This window comes from Mustela nivalis (genome assembly GCF_964662115.1).
Source record: "Mustela nivalis genome assembly, chromosome: 8".
Lineage (NCBI taxonomy): Eukaryota > Metazoa > Chordata > Mammalia > Carnivora > Mustelidae > Mustela > Mustela nivalis.
Genome location: NC_139027.1, coordinates 51932826 through 51947078, shown reverse-complemented (window position 1 = coordinate 51947078; position 14253 = coordinate 51932826). Strand labels below are relative to the sequence as shown.

The 14253-nt window shown below is 40.4% G+C and overlaps 1 protein-coding gene across 1 annotated transcript in view; it reads right to left on the bottom strand.

Moving 5' to 3' along the window:
* The window catches only part of PAIP2B (poly(A) binding protein interacting protein 2B), a 33123-nt gene extending 20520 nt beyond the window's left edge, over positions 1-12603 (bottom strand). Inside the window, exon 1 of the mRNA XM_082743057.1 lies at positions 12375-12603. The gene's annotated coding sequence lies outside the window, so the exon portion shown is untranslated. The remainder of the gene's footprint in view (positions 1-12374) is intronic.
* Positions 12604-14253: the final 1650 nt, after the last annotated feature.

Below are 14253 nucleotides of genomic sequence, written 5' to 3'. Positions count from 1 at the left end.
CCGTTCTGGTTAGAGGCATAGAGCCCAGCTGGCTACAAAAAAAAATTGCTTCAGGAAATGGTCAAGAGTGCAGTCCCTGCAGATCTATCCTACATGAAAGTCTAGGCCACATCTATATTGTGTTTTAGAGAGCCTGTGGGTTGTCTCTGATGTGTAGCCAAGCTTCAGAATCACTGGTCTGGTCTGTAGGATCTAGTTCCACCTCCCCCCCCCCACCCTCAATTCTTTTCTGAGGGAGTAAGGAGAGGAAAACAGAAATGTTTCCAAGTAGGGAGCCTGCCCAACCTATTTTTTATAACACCAGTTATTCCTCCAATAGTCAATGCTGGACCAGCTCGTCAACTTGCAAACTGAGGTTGTTAGCAGAGAACAACAGAAATTAGGTAGTAGACAAGCAAGAAAAGCCTGCTGAAGCAAAACTCCTCTATGAAAAAGTGTGGGTTCCAGAATTTCTTTCTCTTTAACTCAAAGATTAACTCACAGGTGTATTTGTCTTTGCTGGAAAAAATAGTAATTTAAAAAATATATGTGTGTATGAATATGTATTTATACATGTATGTGTATGTCTGTCTCTATCTAATCCTTCATAGCTGTCTTCTGTGTCCAGCTGCTGTGCCAGGTCTATGATTTTGACTTTCAATTTTCATTTTTAGAGGGATTACAAAAATCACTATTACCTCAAACAATACAATGACAAATCATAAAAACAACGGAAAATCCACAGCATGCTTGATGTTTGATGCAGCAGGCTACATTCCCCAACATTCCAAAAAGATAAAAGTTGGGCGCCTGTGTGGCTCAGTTGTTAAGTGTCTGCCTTCCGCTTGGGTCATGATCCCAGGGTCCTGGGATCAAGCCCCACACTGGGCACCCTGCTCTGCAGGAAGGCTGCTTCTCCCTTTCCCACTCCCCCTACTTGTGTTCCCACTCTGCTGTGTCTCTCTCTCTCTCTAAAACAGAACAAAACAAAACAAAAAACACAAAAAAAGTTCAAAAAGATAAAGTTAATTCCAATAATATCTTCTTTTTTTGGCAAAAAGTTTTACTCTCTCGCTATTGTTTTTAAAAAATTCTTAAGAACACACATAGCTATTATAATATCTTGAAAAACACACAAAACTTTCAATAAGCTATCAAACTTCTGTCCCAGCTAAAAAAATTAGTGGAACCTTCTCAAATAAGGCTAAATGGTCAGTGACAGGACATATAAGGAACTCCTATTGTGATGGGATTAATCACTAAGCCCTATTTGACCAGAATCCCTTGGTCTCTAAGCTTTGCAAATGAAACAGCATCTCTCATTTGATACTCATCTGGGACTTCCAATCACGAAACAAGAATTGTTTTATGTCACTGTGTATTGCTGATTACCTAAACTCAACACTATGCTGGCAGCAAGAGAAGTGAATCTTTCATGATTTGCTCCATAACCAGTTTACTTCTTATACTCCCAGACCAAATTCAGCTTTCTTCTAGAGCCAGAATTCTAATACTGAGTTAGTTTACAGCAATGGTTCTCAAAATTTAATCCCAGGCCCAGCAGCATCAGTACTTGCTAAAATGCAAATTCTCAGGCCCCACGCCAGACCTTTTGAATCAGAAACTGTGGGTGGGGCCCAGCAGTCTGTGTTGAAATAAGCCCTTAGGTGCTTTTGAAGCCTGTTCAAGTTTGAGAACAAGTAAAAAAGTAAAGACAAGTAAAAAACATGAGATTCCTTCTGTTGGTCCAAAGCCAGAGGTGTCGTGTACTCTATCTTGGTAGGAAATAAAGACATCCAATTAAAAGACACGCTCTCCCCACAAATCCTACCCTCATTTGAGTATTTTATTTTTGTGAGCTAAATAAGAAAACAAGCCGCAATCTGAGATTTAGTAAAAAACATATACTTAACAGTTCCCTTCCAGCTTGATTTCACACAATGCCATTTACATCTTCTTACATCTAAAGTTCCAAAAAAGGATCTTCATAATGTAAGCCTCCGACACTTCAGGAATTGTGTAATAAAACATCAACTAGGTCTGAATCTATCAAGTTTATTAGAGAAAAAAAGTGGAATTATTTGCTACATCTCAGAACTGTATTCAACAGGGAACTGGGGATTTCTTTTCACTTTTATACTTCCAAGTTAACACAATTAAACCAGAACACCCCATTCTTTAAAAGGTTCTAGCTAAGCAAAGTTTCACTGCATTACTTTTTGCTTTTAGTGGGGATAAAGCAGAGTCCTGGGAGGTCCATTTTGCATACCTGCAAGGTTGCAGAATAAAACGGTCACATCTGTTCCATACTGAAATAAAGGTCCCGTAAAACCTCAGATAGTGAGTGTTAATACCTCGGCACTGGCCTAGGTAATAAAGACACCAAGAATACCACTATAGCACAAATCCAATTACATCCTGTTTTGCTCTTGTTGATATTAAAATCACTGTGATAAAACTTCACTTGCCCTAATATTATTGCATTTTAAAGAAGGGGCAACACCAGTCTACAGTCCACAAAGCACCAACTTTCAAAAAGCAAACAGTTCCCATGCAACTGTTTCAGAGAACAAGTGAAGTGAGCCTTGAAATGATTAGCTTACAGCTCAATACATTAAACAGAAACAAAAACAACACAAAAGATAAACCACAGACCAATTTCCATGCTATAGATATGCACTTTCAAATAAAACAAGAGCAAATAAAGTCTAGCAATTTATTTTAAAACAAAACAATAAACTGATCAATAGGGTTCAGCCCAGAAATGCAAGGATAGTCTAAAATAACAAAATATAAAAATGTAGTTTTTCATATTAACAGGCAAGGGGGAAAATTTTCATGATTACATGAAAATCTCAGTAGTTGCCAGAAATATATATATCCCAAGTCTACCTTCAAAGATATTTCTAAGCCTAAATAAAGGGCTAAAAAGCAAAAAACTAGAATGTTTTGGGTAGCAAAATTACAGATCATTTTTCTTTATATTTTGTTTCCTAATTATTATAAAGAAGAGTATGGCTTCTTTTACAATTAGGGAGGAATGTTTTCATTTATACATATTTAAATCTCTTTCTTATTTTCCTCATGTATGTGTGTCACACATAGACAACAGGGCTTGAATTCCTGTCTCTTGAGGTTGAACAGCAAACTTCTGGGATGTGCGCTGGACAAAGTTGCCCTATCTTCATTAGTTTTATTTATTTGTTTGTTTGTTTATTTGAGAGAAAGACAGAGAGAGAGGGAGCAGGGGGAGAGGGAGAAGCAGACTCCCCACTGAGCAGGGAGCCCCATTGTGATCCTAGGACTCTGGGATCATGACCTGAGCTGAAGGCAGATGCTTAACCAACTGAGCCACCCAGGCACCCTTATCTGAATTATTTTTAAAGGTCCTCCAGTAGCAACACAGAAAAAAAAAAAAAAATTAGGTAAGTTACAAATACGAAAAGTGTGATTACAATTGAAAAGAATATGTATGCATTAAAAAATACTACAAGTGAACATGAAAAAGAAAGCAGCTACTGAAGCCATGGGGCGGCCATCTGGAAACACTGTTTTCAGTTGTTTTATTGTGTTCAAAGTATTTTTTAAATATACAAAGGAGTAAAGTAAGGAAAAAAAACCCTGCCAAACTCTTGTTACTTGGGGCCACTCTTTCAATCTTTGCTACTGTTGCTATGTATTCACCTGATATCAAGAAAATGGGCAGCCCCTCACACCCTTTCTCCTTTCTCATAACCCCATTTCATTCATTCATTCACACATTTCTTGAAAAGGTAAAAAACACAAGCACATGATTCAAAAAACTGTTATTAAAACAAATTTTTTGAAAGATTTTTATTTATTTATTTACTTATTTATTTATTTGAGAGAGAGAGCACAAGATAGCGAAGGGGCAGGCAGAGAAAGAAGCGGGCTCCTCGTTGAGCAGGGACTCCTATGCTGGGCTCAATCCCAGGACCCCAGGATCAGAAAGCAGACATCTAACAATTGAGCCACACAGGTGCCCCCCAAAGTATTCTAATATATATAAAGGCATATGGAGAAATCCTATCTCCACTCTGTATCTCCCATTGGTTTCTTATATTATGGTTTCAGAACTTCTTTTTGCACTTATAAGCATATATAAATAAGTGTATATTCTTATTCCACCCTTCTTTTTCTCTCAGCACAGAAAGTAGCATATGAAATGCATGGTTGCATGCTGTGCCTCTTTTTTAAAAAATCACAATATATCTTAGAGCTCTTTTCCATCCCATCAGTCCATAGTCTCCCTCATTCTTTTCTACAACTATGCAATAGTCCATGGTTTACATGGGCCACAGTTGACTTAACCAGTACCCGGCTGACAAACACTGGGGTCATCCCTACCATGCTATTACAAACAATACCAACCATAATCACATGCATACATCAAATTTGTTCATGAAAGTGCCTTGATGAAGCTTCTGGAATGGTTCAAGATATTAGATGATTACAAGGTCACCCGTTCACCAGGTTGAGAAGTTAGCCCCTTTTCTAGTTCTCATTATACATAGCATTATATAGCAAAAGATGGAACAATTCCATGAATCAAGCAATTGTACTCTGAGGGGATTCATCTCATAAAAATAAAATGACTAAAACATGCAAATGAACACATCTATAAAAAATGATGAATGTACATAAAAAGTGTAAAATATACTTATCAAAATGTGAACCACTGCCTTAGTATGGTAGATCTACAGAGTGCTTTGTAGCTCACCTCTCCACCTCTTTGCCCATCAGTGCTTTCTAATTTTATAAAAGTAATGTACTAGTTCTGTAATATAAAATTAAAAATGGTAAGTAAAATGTTAATTCAAATTAATCTAGATACATTTCTTTGATCTGTCTTATATTTGTACAATGAGTGCTTCAGAGTTCCTGAAATATGTTTATGTGCCTCATTTAATTCTTGAACTAATCTTATGTAAATTTTCATTCTATCAAAATGAAAAAGGAGGCAACAAATGGTTAGGCAGTTGTGCTCAAGGTCATTCAAATAGAAAGCCTGGCAGAGACAAATTTCAAACCTAGATCTTTGGAATGCAGATTCAGTGTACTTTTAAAAACATAACTGTTGCTTCCTTAATTTTAATAATATTTCAGGAGTTACTCACATAATCAGAATTTGACAGATGAATTAAAATTATACAGTATAAGGCCTCAGTTCCTAAAGATCATATAATCAGATCTTATTGAAGGGAGAATGCTAGCATACAACTGGCAAAACTCCAGAGTTAGGAGAGGGATGTTTATAAATAAATTACTTAACTGGCAAAGTTTATGTCTAATATGGTCCCAAATGAATGCCTAATAAAAGTAACATCCTCTCAAGTTGGAAGATTCTCACCTTCAAGACAACCTTTGTCTTTGACTCCTGCTCTAGTCTGGTCTCCAAACTCCTCATGGAATTTCAAAATATGAATAAGCCATATTTTCAAGATGGTGATTATAAAATATACATATTTTCAAGCTTGGGACTTATGGACCAAGATGATAAGAAGTTGACTAGGGGGGCGCCTGGGTGGCTCAGTGGGTTAAGCCGCTGCCTTCGGCTCAGGTCATGATCTCAGGGTCCTGGGATCGAGTCCCGCATCGGGCTCTCTGCTCAGCTGGGAGCCTGCTTCCTCCTCTCTCTCTCTCTCTGCCTGCCTCTCTGCCTGATTGTGATTTCTCTCTGTCAAATAAATAAATAAAATCTTAAAAAAAATTAAAAAAAAAAAAAAAAAGAAGTTGACTAGGATGTACTCTTTCTCCCCATTGTCTCTCCTTCTTTCCTATAAAATCATACAGGGTAGGGGCACCTGGGTGGCTCCATCAGTTAAGTGTCTGCCTTTGGCTCAGGTCATGATTGCAGGGTTCTGGGATGGAGTCCTGTGATGGGCCCCCTGCTTGGCAGGGAATCTGTTTCTCCCTCTCCCACTCCCCTTGCTTGTGCTCTCTCTCTCTCTGCCAAATAAATAAATAAATAAAATACTTAAAAAAAATTATACAGGTTATTTTATAATATACATGGAGACCACTGATAAATCTTGGTTTGTTAAAGTATGTTTTTGAAAGGTTTTATTTTTTAATTTTACTTTTATTTTTAATAGAGGGACTGGGGAAGGGGCAAGAGGGATAGGGGAGGGAGAATATTTTTTTTTTAAAGAGTTTATTTATTTATTTGACAGCCAGAGATCACAAGTAGGCAGAGAGGCAGGCAGAGACAGAGGGGGGAAGCAGGCTCTCCGCTGAACAGAGAGCCCAATGCAGGGCTCCATCCCAGCACCCTGGGATCATGACCTTAGCTGAAGGCAGAGGCTTTAACCCACTAAGCCACCCAGGCACCCCGGGGAGAGAGAATCTTAAGCAGGCTCCACACTCAGCACAGAGCCCAGTCCAACTCAGGGCTCGATCTCACAACCCTGAGATCATGACCTGAGCCAAAATCAAAGTTGGATGCCTGAGTGACCGAGCCACCCAGGTGCCCCAAAATATATTTAATTCATTATTCCTCAAACTATGTCTCATATAACTCTTTTCCAAAATATGATTAGATATGTTTCAGAAAGGTGGAAAGGAAAGACCATAGTTAAATACAATGCACCCCTTTTGGAGATCCACAGTTCACAGTGGACATTAATATAATGAAGGCTCTAGAGAAGTCCTGTGTCACAGAAACCTCTGTTTAACCCAGTTTATTTTGACACAGAATTCTTCTACTGTAGCGTAACTATTTACATCTCATGTTTAGACTAACTGCTTGAATAAAAGTAGCTATTAATTGAACACCTGCAACAGACATCCAAAAATGGGTAGTTCTTAAATCTTTCCTAACACAGATGTCTTAATTCTTTAAAAAGTTCCTAGATTCAGGGGCGCCTGGGTGGCTCAGTGGGTTAAGCCGCTGCCTTCGGCTCAGGTCATGATCCCAGGGTCCTGGGATCGAGCCCCGCATCGGGCTCTCTGCTCAGCAGGGAGCCTGCTTCCTCCTCTCTCTCTGCCTGCCTCTCTGCCTGTTTGTGATCTCTCTCTGTCAAATAAATAAATAAAATCTTTAAAAAAAAAAAAATAAAAAAAATAAAAAGTTCCTAGGTTCAATCTAGTGAACTCCTTCTTCATCACCCACCAAAGCCTTGCTCAAATATCTCATTTGAGAAATCTTCCCCAGTGCTCACTATATTATTAATTGCTCCTTCCTCCTGGTTTATGCAGCATTTATTTATATCTCTATTATTTCACTTAACACATGATAAATCAGTTCATCTGTCTCCTTGCTAGATGGTGAGTAAGTTTGAGAGTAAGTTTGATTGTATTTTCAGCACCTTGAACACTGTAGGGCACATACGAGCTTCACGATAAGCAGGTAAACAAAGTCACTTCTTCAGGTGTAATAGTTCCCCAGAATTCAATTCTTGTTTCTATACTGTTAGCGAAACCTTGCCAACAGCGTGAGAATATTATGCTCTCTCCCTAAAACTTGCATCCATTACTGAGCAACAGTGGTCAGAGTTAACTCAGTTGTGACATGTCTTCTAGTCGAGCCCATTCAGTTTTTTCTTTTCTTTTTTTTTTTTTTAAAGGAATTTTTTTTTTTTAAGATTTTATTTATTTATTTGACAGAGAAAAATTACAAGTACACTGAGAGGCAGGCAGAGAGAGAGAGAGAAGGAAGCAGGCTCCCTGCTGAGCAGAGAGCCCGCTGCGGGACTCAATCTCAGGACCCCGAGATCATGACCTAAGCCGAAGGCAGCAGCTTAACCCACCGAGCCACCCAGGCGCCCCCATTCAGTTTTTTCCTTAGGTGATTTTTTTTTTGTTTATATCTCTGTGCCTTTGCACCCGCTGGTCCCTGCTCAGAATGCTGTCTCAAAGTTTTATGCACCTGGAAAACATTCTTACTCATCCTTAAGAATGGTTAAACAATACCGTCTTTGGAAAAGCCTTCATATCTTCCCATCCTTCCAGGAAGAGTAAGGAAATTTCTCAAGTCACACATTTATGCATCTACTACTACATAAGCACCATGGACAGAAAGATGAAGATGTGGAGTGGCACCTGGGTGGCTCAGTCAGTTAAGCATCCAACTCTCAATTTCAGCTTGGGTTATGATCTCAGGATCCTGGGATTAAGTCTCATGTTGGGCTCTGCTCTCAGTGTGGACTTGGCTTATCCCTCTCCCTCTGCTCCTTCCTTTGTTTGAGCCCTCACTCTCTTACTTTCTCAAACAAATAGTCTTCAAAAAAAACAAAGAAAAGAAAATGAAGATGTGGACCCCACATTCATGGAGCTCACAGTCTAGTAAGAAAGAAGATAGCCATATAAACAAATAACCACACTGTAATAATACTAAATGTAATACCGAAAGGAAGACTTATGAAATAGTTGACATATGTTTACTTTGTTACATTCTTCATTAGACATTAAAGCTCTAAAGACTGCTATACTCTCAACTGTCTTCTGAAGAAACTGCCTCCAAGCAGTTCTTCTTATATATGCTAAGATCTATACAATAGATAATGCATGAAACCAACCCTGCTTCTTGGGCCACACGCAAATGGACTAGCACATAGAGCCCTAACTAAAGATAATCTACAGGCTGAACTTGAGAGAGAACACCTAGGACATGTCTTGGCTCAAAATTCTGCCCAATAGGGGTCCTCTGTTTCAGGTGACAAACCAACCCAGTGAAGTTCCCCTTGGGAAATACAAATGTTAGGTGAGCAAAGTAAAAGAAGACAGGGTTCGAGGTCCAAATCCTATTCTAAATAATGCTTAGTTCCTGTTTTTTAAGGTTTTGAAAGCAGTAGGGCCAAGGGACAATATGGCTGCTGAGATGATTTCCTATTTAAATTTACATTAAACCCTCATCATCAGAGGCAATACATGCATGCCTCTTCCTTTCAATTGATAAAGGCTTAACATACCATATCACTATGTTTGAAATTAGGAAACAGGCTTAAAAGTCCTACAACTTGACCACAGTCCCTCAGTTGGTAAGTGGCAAAGCCAGAAATCAAAGACCAAATCTGATTTTTCTTGAAAATCTGCTAGGTAAATGGCCTCAAAAGCAACTGAGGACACTTAAAAAGTTGCCAAAGGTTAATGGAGAGAGGCTTAAAAGGAAGAGTTTATGCACAGAGTAAAACAGAAATGTTCTGGAAGTCAATATGCTAGGAAATGTGAAGTGAGGGGGGCACATCAGATTTTATTTTGGTCAAGTTAGTTTATCATTCCAACCTGGACCTCTCCCCTGAGCTGTTAGCTGTCTGTCTCTTACTCAAATATAGTATCAGTAAGGGCAAGAGCTTAATCTATCTGTTCACCAGAGTCTAAAACAAAGCCTAGCTTACAGTAAATGCTTAATAAATATTTGAGTAAGTGAACAAATTCTCGAAGAAGATATAGGAACATTCTACTGTGGACTCCAAGAAGGGTTATCATGAAATAAACTCCAGAGGTCATTTACAAGTATAGTTGATCCTCACTTTTTTATGGATCCTGTATTTGCAAGTTCTCCTCCTTGCTAAAATGTCTTTGTAACCACAAAATCAACACTCTCCGTGCTTTCTCAGTCATCCACAGACATGCCCAAAGTGCAAAAATTGAGTCACTTCTGCAACACATTCCAAGCTAAGTAGAACAAGGCAGGGCTCTGCATTTGTGTTTCCAGCCTCATACAGGGATAACTAGAGGACACAGATGGTAGGGGGCAATGCAGGGCAGTGCAAAGAAATCTGGCTCAGGGGCCAATCAATCAGACAGGGTTTGAAGCCTAACTCTGGCACTTGTTAGAGGGCTGCCTCAGGGAAGTCGCTTAACACTTTGGAACCTCTTTTCTCTTTTGTAAAATAAAGAAAATAGAATTTACCATGATGAACTGTATTTATATAAGATTATAATCTATGTAAGATGTATATATGGACATATTTTCCCTAGAAGCAGTAGTTCGGTATTTACTAATCTTGGTGATTTTATAGAAAATTGCTGTAAGTAATGAGAACTAAAAATAATCATTTGCAATGAAATAACAGAAAGATATAGAACACAATTATTTGGATGGAGTTCAGGTCAGTGTTAGAGTTCAAGAGATTCTGAAATAGAACCTCACCAGGCATACAAGGTATGGATAAGGCTTTTAAGGAGAGAGAACAGCACAAATAGAACCCCAAGTATGTAACAAACAAGTAGGTTTAGGAAATGGCCCTGCAGAAAGTCTGGAGCAGGAGAAGAGGCCAGAACAGGGGGTCACAGTGCTTCTCTGTGCCTTCCATACTATTCTGCACTGCAGAACCTCTCCCTCTGCATTTAATTCTTGGTTTACAGGTCTCTCTCCCATTAAACTGTGGGCTCCTTAAAGACAAGATCTCTAGGAAAAAATCATAGTTATAATCTTTTAAATCTGCAAACAAGTAATTACTAAGCACAAATACACTTGAAAAGACTGTAAAAAAAATAACTTTGGTTTTCAACCACAGCCTATACCAACTCAAAATAGCAACCAACTCAGAGATTTGCAGTTTTTCCAGGACTTTTCTTTGCTGACCATTAATAATTCTGTAATTAATACTTTTGTTTTTCTTAGTACCTAGGCATTTGTTAGAATGGCTTTAAGATCTTCCTCTTTTCACATGATTTATTAACAGGGTTCAAACATATGGTCTATAGACAATGCAGTGTGCTGGCTTCTCAGAGTCAGAATTCCTATTACTTCACTCTACTAGACTTATTTCTCTATATACAAGGTACAGTCTCTTACCATAGTAAAATACAACGTGTGTGTGTGTGTGTGTGTATATATATATACACACACACATAAATATAACAACTAAAGAAAACAATGAGAATTTTTCACAAAAACTTGCAAAATTCGGGCCCAAACACAGTGTACATATTAAACTTACTGCTTACATTTCGCCTCTGTAAACTGAGAAAAACAATTCCAATTTATATGAAGTCACAAAACTAAGTACTTTGAGAACCTACAAAGTTTTGTACACGAGTATTTTCTCTTGCACACTCTTTCTCAAACACATGCAGGCTAAGGGGCCCATCACTCTTATTCCAATACTTCCATTTTCTTAAAAAAAAACCTCTACAGTCCAGTATTTAAATAAATATTTTCAAAACTCTAATGTGACTCTTCCCCATAAATTTCTTGGCATAATTTTATTTAGGCATAACATAGTTTGCACTATTATCCAGAAGCAACACCATTAAAACACAAACTGATATACTATAAATGTGAATACAAATCCTCTGTGAATGAGGAAAAGAGAATATTGTTTTTAAACAGTTTCGATGCTACATTATCCATAGTCTTGGTGTGGGCAAATCACATTGTGCTACACAGCTAAACTATGTTGTATATTTTATGATAAATATATGACAGGCCCTTACACTGCAAACTCTGCGCCACTAAAGTTAGGCTATTTAAAACATAATGTTAAGCAAAAAAAAAAAAAAAAAGAAGAAAAAAATATATAATGAAAACTGCCTACTTAAAATAATCCACTTTAAATTTCCCGTGGCCAGGGAACCCTTCCCACCTGCACTTTCAGGAACTGTCACCAAAACAACTGTACTGGGACAAAGATTTCAGAGAAAATATTATGATCAAATGCCACTTTAAGGAAGGCAAAAATAGTTTACCATTAACAAAACCGATTAAACTTTCCAACCTTGCAAAGCTCCCTGTACTGTGCATTCTGCGTCTCTTGCGTTCACCTTCCAGCTGCTTGGAAGGACCAAGTGGAAAATGTTAGTTTCCATGAGAGATGTGGATGAAATTTAAGGGGTGGGAGGGGTAAGGGGCTCCCTGGCAGAATGGAAGGCAGCAGAGAAGTGACCAGGACTAATTCAAATTAGGTATCAAGAACGAAAGCTGGAGTAAAGTGGGAGGTGGAGGGAGTAGAAGAAACGCAGATAACGCACCCCGGCCCGCGAATGGGGGAGGGGTGAAAACGCGCAACTCCTCCCCATACTCGCCCCGGGAGGGGACCCGGGGATGCAACACCGGTCAGTTTGCCTCGCCGTGTTACGCTGGGGTAGTGAGGAGACTCGCAAGCCAGAGGTTTCAGTCTGAAGGAGGCTGAGGGGGCTCTGGGAAGTTGAGGGGCGGGGGAAAAATTGCGCGCCTGTGCGGGGAGAAAGGGACTAAGACCCCCTAACACCAGCGGGAGGCAGAGGGTAACCCCAGCGGACGCCCCTTCTCGCCAAGGGCCACGACGTGGGACCCGCCGGCTTACCCTCACCACTGGAGCTCGGACAGGCGCGTGTCGCCCCTCACAGCCCCGACGGCTGCGGAAAGGGAGGCGCAGGGCGCCCCCAGAGCCTGGAGAGCGGCGCTTCCCGCGGGTCTCCTCCCCGGCAGCCCGGGTCCCCGAGCCCACCTGAGCTGACCAGAAGCCCTTCCTCCAGGTTGTACTCCTCTGCTTCTCCGAGAGCCTCAGCCGTCGCCGCAGAGGTCGCGGTCGCCAGAACAGTCTCGGCCTCCAGTACCAAAGCGTGAGCCACAGCACGGGAGAAGAGCCGCTGCCACTCGCCAGGTTACCTCTTACAGCACACTGGCTCCTCACTCCGCCTCCGAACCCAAGCCATTGGTTGCTGGGCACCGCCCCATTCGCCTATTGGACCGAAGATGATGCCGCTCAGTCACCTAGAAGGGCATGTGTGTTGCTTATTGGTTTAAATGTGAATCAGTTCCCGCCCACTCCCTCAGAAGTTCCAGCTTCCGATTGGCATAAACATCTGTCTTTTCGCTCCCTTCGTTCTTTCTCTCAGGGTGGAGCGCCCCCTTTCGGGAGACATCGGCTCTGATTGGCTGAAAGGATATTACGCTCGTCCTGGATAGGCATGGAGCCAAAGATGCGTCCAGCCCCCACGTGGGGAGGAACCCTAGGCGCCGCACCTCTGGGTTTGTTTACACAGGCTTTGCTGGCGCTTCCTTCTATTGGCTGGGCCAGCGGCCCCTCCCACCGGGTTGCGCCATTCAATCTAGGAAGGAGGAGCATGGGGGCGGGTCTCAGTGGGATTTCCCTAACTGTCCATTAGCAAGGGAGGAGCTTTGAGCTAAGCTGGATAGGACTCGCTGTGCTTCACAATCAGGAAGTTGGGGAGTTGGGGTACTTGGAAGGGCTGGAAAGAAGCAGAGGACTCTCTCACACGTCTAGAAACAAACTTCTTGAGGGCTCTTAAATTTCCCCCTAAATTAAGGGTATCCCATTTTTGTTTGCTAAGGACTTTGAATCGTATCCCTCAGAAGTAGGGATTTCTTTATGGATATCTTTATACATCTTTGTCTCTCCCCACCTCTCATGCTAACTGCACACATAACACAAAGTAGAGGCTTTGTAAGTGATTACACAATGAGTGGGTAAATGATAAAAATGAAAAGGAGAGTGAAATAAAGTCTCCGATTAAATAACAATGTTAAATATATATTTAATATAAATAAGCTAATACAAAAATTCATTCATAAAACAATTTTTTTTTAATTTGACAGAGGGATATCACAAATATGCAGAGAGGCAGACAGAGACAGAGAGGAGTAAGTAGGCTCCCTGCTGAGCAGAGAGCCTGATGTGGGGCTCAATCCTAGGACCCTGAGATCATGACCTGAGCCAAAGGCAGAGGCTTAACCCACTGAGCCACCCAGGCGCCCCCATTCATTCAACAGATCTTATTGGGCATCTCTTCTAGGCTGTGAATATATGATATGAGTAAGACAATGAAAATGCAACAATGGTGCTTTTTCTCTAGTGGGGAGAGTGACACTAAAGTAACGAATAAATAATAAAATGTCATGTTATGATTGAGTACTACAAAGAAAAATAAAGCAAGGGTTAAAGAATGGTTGAAGGAAAGGCTATTTTAGGCAGAATGGTCATTTTAAGATCTGCTTGAGGAAACACCACCGCAAAGATATGAATAATGTGAAGAGCAGGAAGGAGGCTGGTAAGCAGGGCCACTATGTTGAACAACACCAGGATCACTAGTCACACTACTTCATGTATTACCCATTTATGTTGTTAGGTATAATTTTAGGATCGCCTGCTCTGGTTTTAATTTGTTTTGGTTAAATAATGTAAGTGGATCCTACAAGAAACACTTATCTTCCTTAGGGGAAAAAAATCTACTACAAAATAACTTCGCCACCCTCCATTGCTTCTTTTCCTAAGGTGACCTTCAGCTATTTGGTGAGAGAGGTGCTTACATGATCTCAAAACTGAAGAACAGGTGCTCAGGTCCATATGGTGCTCTTGTACAATA